Source organism: Solanum tuberosum, unplaced genomic scaffold (assembly GCF_000226075.1).
Source record: "Solanum tuberosum cultivar DM 1-3 516 R44 unplaced genomic scaffold, SolTub_3.0 scf00001, whole genome shotgun sequence".
Classification (NCBI taxonomy): domain Eukaryota; kingdom Viridiplantae; phylum Streptophyta; class Magnoliopsida; order Solanales; family Solanaceae; genus Solanum; species Solanum tuberosum.
In genome coordinates, this window is record NW_006238927.1 from 6619087 (window position 1) to 6625960 (window position 6874).

Below are 6874 nucleotides of genomic sequence, written 5' to 3' on the forward strand. Positions count from 1 at the left end.
TATTTGATGTTTGGGGTATAAATTTCATGGGCCCATTTGTGAGTTCGTTTGGTAATAAATACATTTTGGTGGCAGTAGATTATGTTTCTAAATGGGTGGAGGTTGGTTCAATACCGAACAATGAAGGGACAAATGTTGTTCAATTCCTAAAATGCTACATCTTTGCTAGATTTGGTACTCCTCGAGCTATTATAAGTGATGGGGATCCCATTTTTGCAACAAGTTTTTTGCATCCGCATTGAGCAAGTATGGAGTGCAACACAAAGTAGCAACTTCGTATCATCCCCAAACGAGTGGCCAAGTTGAAATGTCAAATCGGGAGATCCAGAGTATCCTGGCCAAAACAGTGAATGCGACTGATTGGTCTCGAAAGCTTGATGATGCTCTATGGACGTATTGCACCGCATACAAAACACGAATCGGTATGTCTTCGTATCAGCTAATCTTCAGAAAATCTTGACATCTACCAGTTGAATTGGAACACAAAGCATTATGGGTATTGAAAGCTCTAAATCTGGATTGGGCAAAGACTTCAAAAGAGAGAGTAGATCAGTAAAATGAGTTGGACGAATTCAGGTTCAAGGCTTATGAAAGTTCAGCTCTTTACAATTTAAAGATGAAGAAGTGGCATGCTTCTAGAATCCTTAAGAGGGAGTTCAGAGTGGGATATTAGGTGTTACTATATAACTCTCGGCTCAGACACTTTTCGGGAAGCTCAAATCCAAATGGTCAGGTTTGTTTAAAGTAACACAGGTGTTCACAAATGGTGCCATTGAAGTCGAAGGTAAAGAGGGACATGCATTCAAAGTTAATGGGCAACACTTGAAGTTATACTTTGGTGAATGGCAAGAGATTTCTCTGATTAAGGTGGTGTATCTGGAAGATGCTTGAGAGCATTTTCACGTTGTGCCACGACGTTAAATAAGGCGTTTCTTTAGAGGCAACCCAAGTGTTAGTATTTTAAATAATGCGTGTTGATTTTGCTGGTGCAAACAATTGTGCGAGATGAAGACACTATTGGCGAATCGACGAATCTGTTCAGCGAGCCCCACATAGTCCGCCTTCTGGACTTTGAAAATGGAGCTGAGATACTGGAACATTACGGGAGACATCTTCATCACTCGGCGACTCACCAAAGTGATTGGGCGACCTGATTTTCTCCGCCCTTCTACCCAGCACTGATAGCCTGACCAAATGGATTATTCGGCGAGGTTACAAATCCATTATGTGATGCGCCGACATGTTCAATATTCTCCTTCATTTTCGCCTTTTTGCCTCTTTCTAAATGTGTTGCACACTAGAAATAAGGGCGATATCCAGACCATTGGGCGAACCGCCGAGTAGCTCGGCGACAGTTTCAATTTCTCGCCAAATGGGAGCCTAGTGAAGATTCCTCGCACCTTGCTCTGCATGTTAACATACCAGTAGTTCATCTTTATTTTTCATTTTTGGTATTGTATGTTCTCTACTTACATTGAGGACAATGTTGAATGATTTTAGTGGGTGTGTGTGTTTGGTCAGTGAGTCCCTTGCTCGTTCGAAAAAGTTACAAATTTGAGTGTCGGTCATGATCAATTGTGATGACTTGAATAGTTCTCTTAATAGAACAAAAATGAATGTTCGGCTACGATGAGGCCAAATGAAGTTGCATAGATAATATGTGAACTTTTTGCATCTCATTGTGACTAGCCGGTTATCGAATAGAGTCTCTTGTGATGAGCATTGCACACTAGCGAAAGTGTGGAGTCTTGTTTGATATTGGTACAAATGCCTTGTGTGATGAGCTTACCGTGAACCTTGTGTGGTGACACCTAGAATTTGCCCTGTTGGTTCGGTTGACTAGGTGATGTAAGCTTTTGAAATGATCTTAGGAAAACAATTTGAAGAGTGAAACAATTTGATAATAAACCTCTTTTGTGGCCAACCTTGTGAGATGTGTGAACTTTGCTTGAACACACTTTGAGCCTAAGCCTTTTCTTGCAAGAAACTTGATGCAGTTGTAACCCCTCTTTATCCATTCACACAAAATACTCATGAAGTGTGGTTTGTTTGAATAGCCAACTTAGGCCAAGAGCCTAAGTTGAGGTGTGGTGAAAAGAGAAGGTAAATCAAGAAGTGCAAAGAAGTCCCCCTTGACACTTGGTATTAAGAAAGTTGGAACCCCTCCATAAAAAAAGTAAGAAAAAAGAAGAATGAAAAAGAAAAAGAATGATAAAGTTGCGAAATAAAGTTGTGAAGGTTGCAAAAGAAATGGGGTGTCCAGTATTCCATGAGAAGTGAATAATGGGGTGAATTTTGACCATGAGTAAAAAAGTTGAAGAAAATGAAAGAAAGTAATGTTCATACCACATTTCATATGGATAGCAGTCACTGAGCCTAAATGGCCATACTTGTACACTCAGCCTCATTACAAGCCTTGAAAAGACCTTTTTGATCTTGAGTGAGCGGAAACGAATGTTGGTTGGAAAATAAGGGAAAACCTATGAATGAAGTCATGCATGTGTTCATCTTTGTGAGTGTGAGAGTTGTTTGTTCTTCCGAAGCTATAAATTGTTGGAGAATAGTGTGTGAATATGGAATCATTCTTTGTGTAAGGGCATTTGAGTACCTTTGTTGAGCTTGAACTTGCATTTAAAGAAAGTATTGTGAACTTGAGAATATTTGATAATGTTGAATCACAACTTGAACCTTTGAGTGCACAATTGATCCTTGCATGAGTAAATTGAGTCTTATTGTGTGCATTCATGATTGAGTTTTTTGTGGCACTGTTTGAGACATCCTTCTTGAACTGCTGAACTTGAGTTTTTCTTGAGGACAAGCAAAAGTTTAAGTTGGGGGTGTTGATGATCAGAGATTTGGACTCATTTAGGGCTTTGTTTGTATAAGATTATTGTCGATTTGATGTGATTTTTAACAAGGTTTTTCATTTGGGTTTTGTAATAGAGAAGATATTATTAAATTTTGACTTTCGAATTTCATCTACCCAACTGGAAAACGTGGCAGGTATTGAATTTCATCTTTTTACTATGATTGGCTTAAACCCTAACCTTGGTGGTTTGACAATGTGACCAATTGTTGCATTTGACTAAATGGGTGTCATCAATTAGTGAATTTTGGTGTTAATTTGAAGTGGGTTTGAATTATTACTGTGGTTTAACTTCATTAATGCATGTTTAGTGCAATATAGTTCAAAATTTTGTGCTTGCTTGAGAGAGAAGTATAGAGCCAACGTAGTAATTTGGCATCCTTAGTAGTGGGTCATTACGGTTTCAGCTTGAGAAAGTATAACTTGATACTCAGCCTTTGTATCTAGCTCGAAAGAGTAGATTTGATGAGAAAGTGGGTTGGGCGTCTTATGGCTAGTGTTGAAGTTCGAGAGAATTCAGCAGAAATAAAGTAATTGTTTGAGAGAAAATTGCTTTACTCATAGTCCATTCTACAGACAAAAAACTAACATTGTTGGTAATGATATACACCCGTTAAGTTGAATTCGATAGTTGGTTGGTCATACGCCTAAGTGTTATCTTGTTATTTGATTATTTTGTGTTGATTGTTTAAGTGGGTTAGTAACGACAACCTGGAATTTGACTTCTAGACTCTTAAGTGTGGTATTTGTTCAACTGAAAAGGTCACTGTCATACTTTCATATTCGAATTCAAAAGAAAGCTACTCTCTGTGGGATCGACCCCAACTCATGTAGTTGGGTTTATACTGATTTACAACTGTTGACACTTAGAACTAGATGAAGTGTCTTTGAAACGTATATCATAACACAGGTAGAGGTACATCGCAGCCAGGTAGGGAAGTCGCCCGTCCCAATGATAGGGCTCAGTGTAACGCTTTTCCGGGCAAGAATGAGGCAGAGGCGTCTGACGCAGTGATCAGAGGTACTATTCTTGTCTGTGACCGGATGGCTAATGTGTTATTTGATCCGGGTTCTACTTATTCTTATGTATCCGTGAGATTTGCCTCATAATTTGCTATGGTTTGTTATATACTTGATGCCCCCATCCATGTTTCTACCCCAGTTGGAGAGTTTGTCATAGTCACCCATGTCTATCGTGCTTGTCCTATTTTGTTTATGGGTTTTTAGACTCGGGCTGATTTGGTGATATTGGATATGACTGACTTTGACATAATCTTAGGCATGACTTGGTTGTCTCCATATTATGTTGTGCTTAATTGCAATACTAAGTCTGTAACTCTAGAAAGTCCAGGAAGGAAAAATGTTAGAGTGGGAAGGGGTGTACAAGCCTAAGCAAGCTAAGATCATATCCTCCATTCAGGCTTGAAAACTGGTGGGGCAGGGTTGTTTGGCTTAATTGGCTCATATTCGGGATGTTGAGGTTGAGTCTCCATCTATTGAGTCTATTCCTGTGGTGTTAGAATTTAGATAAGTGTTTCCTAATGACTTGCCTGGTATGCCTCTTGATAGAGATATAGATTTCTGTATCGATTTAGAACCCAGTACTCGTCCCATTTCCATCATTCCATATCGCATGGCTCCGGGAAAATTATGAGAGCTTAAGGCTCAAATCCAAGAGCTTCTTGATAAGGGATTTATTGGCGCATGGGTGAACTAATCCAACACTATGTGATCTCACATACCTCATAGGGATCACCCCTTGACGAAATCCACAAGCGATTCTTGAAGAACTTGACGATTCTTGCACTTCTCTTCTTTTCTCCTCTTCTCTTCTCTTCTCTTCTCTCAAAATCCTAACTTAGTTTTTTTAAATCGTAAACTGAATCCTATCAGTTTAGACCCCAATTAATTACCAAAAAACGAAATTATGTCATGGGGTATGAAAAACACCATATGCCCTTCTAAAATTTGGATTAGACTTTCCTTATTTGAACTGCCGAACTTCAAATGGGCATATCTCACTCATACGAACTTGGAATCGCGCAAACTAAGCGGAGTTGGAAAGAGTATTCCAAGATCTTTCCTATGATATCTAGAAGAACACCTAACTTATCTTGATCTAGAAGTTACGGTCGTTTTAAGTTGACCAAAACTCAAACTTAACATAACAAAATTTTTCAGATTTTCATTCTTTCCAAAAACAACTCTTTCTAATTCTATCTCTTTCTAGTTCTTTCAATTAGGAAGATGTTACAATATCTCCCTCTTGGGAACATTCATCCTCGAATGAAATTACTCTTAGTAGACTAAGAGTGTAACATCAAACGTGCAGTTTAAACACCAACAACCACAATGCAATAAAAATATGCCGACTTATAAATAAAAGTCCAATAAAAGGATTAATACCACAATTTGGAACTTCTTCGGATTCGAAGAGATGTGGATATCTCTTCTTCATATCCTCCTCAGCTTCCCAAGTAGCTTCCTCAACAAATTGGCTCCTCTAAAGGACTTTGACTGATGCTACTTCCTTAGTCCTCAACTTGCGAACTTGGCAATCTAGAATCTGAACAGGAATCTCCTCATAAGAAAAAGCTATCCTTGATCCCAATATCTTCAGTTGGTATGATAAATAAAGGATCACCCATGCATTTCTTCAACATAGAGATGTGAAATACTGGATGAACCGTGGCTAACTCTTGTGGTAGCTCCAACTCATAAGCTACATTACCTACCCTTTTTTTATATGTTGTAAGTAAACTTTCAAGTATACCCAATCATCTACTTCAAACTCTCACTCCCTCCTCCTAACATCAGTGTAGGATTTCTAATGACTATGCGTTGTTTTCAACCTCTCTTGAATCACTTTCACCTTCTCCATAGCTTGATGAACTAAATCTGGTCCTATCAACCTAGCTTCACCAACATCAAACCATCCAATGGGAGATTTGCATCTTCTCCCATAAAGAGCTTCATAAGGAGCCATTTGGATGCTAGAGTGGTAACTATTGTTGTAAGCAAATTCAATAAGAGGTAGGTGATCATCCCAATTACCTTAGAAATCAATCACACAAGCCCTCAACATATCCTCTAAGGTTTGAATAGTACGCTCTGTTTTCCCATCTATCTAAGGATGAAAGGCAGTACTTAAGTTCACCTTTGAACCCAAGCATTTTTGGAATGACTTCCAAAACTGTACAGTAAATTACGCACCTCTGTCTGAAATAATGGACACCGAAACTCCATGAAGTCTAACTACTTCTTGAAGATACAACTTAGCATAATCTTCTGTCGAATGGGTAGTCTTTACTGGCAAAAAGTGGACTGATTTTGTCTTCGTATCAACAATCACCCAAATAGAATCATGTTGCCTGCGAGACCTTGGTAAACTTGTGATCAAGTCCATATTGATCATCTCCCAGTTCCATTCCAGAAGTTCTATATTCTGAGCCAAACCACCGGGCCTTTGGTGCTCTACTTTAACTTGTTAGCGATTCGGACACTTAGCCACAAACTCTACAATGTCCTTCTTCATACTACTCCACCAATACACTTCACTCAAGTCAAGATACATCTTTGTGGAACCCGGATGAATGGAATATCTAAAGCTATGAGCTTACTCCATGATCCTCTCTTGGAGTTCATCCACCTTTGGTACACACAATCTACCTTGATACCTCAATACACCATCTCCCCCTTGTTCAAAAGCCATTACTTTTTGCTTATGAACATTTGCCTTCAATTTAAGAAAAATTGGATCTTGGTCTTGTTTCTCTTTAACTTCAGACACTAAAGATGATTCAACCCGATTTATCACCACTACTCCTCCTTCTATTGAATCCATTAGTCGGACTCCTAAGAGTGCAAGTCTATGCACATCCCTTGTTAGCTCTTTCTTATCTTCCTCAAAATGGGAGGTACTACCCATAGACAACCTGCTCAAGGCATCAGCAACAACTTTAGTCTTAACTAGGTGATTAAGAATACTCATGTCATAATCCTTGAGTA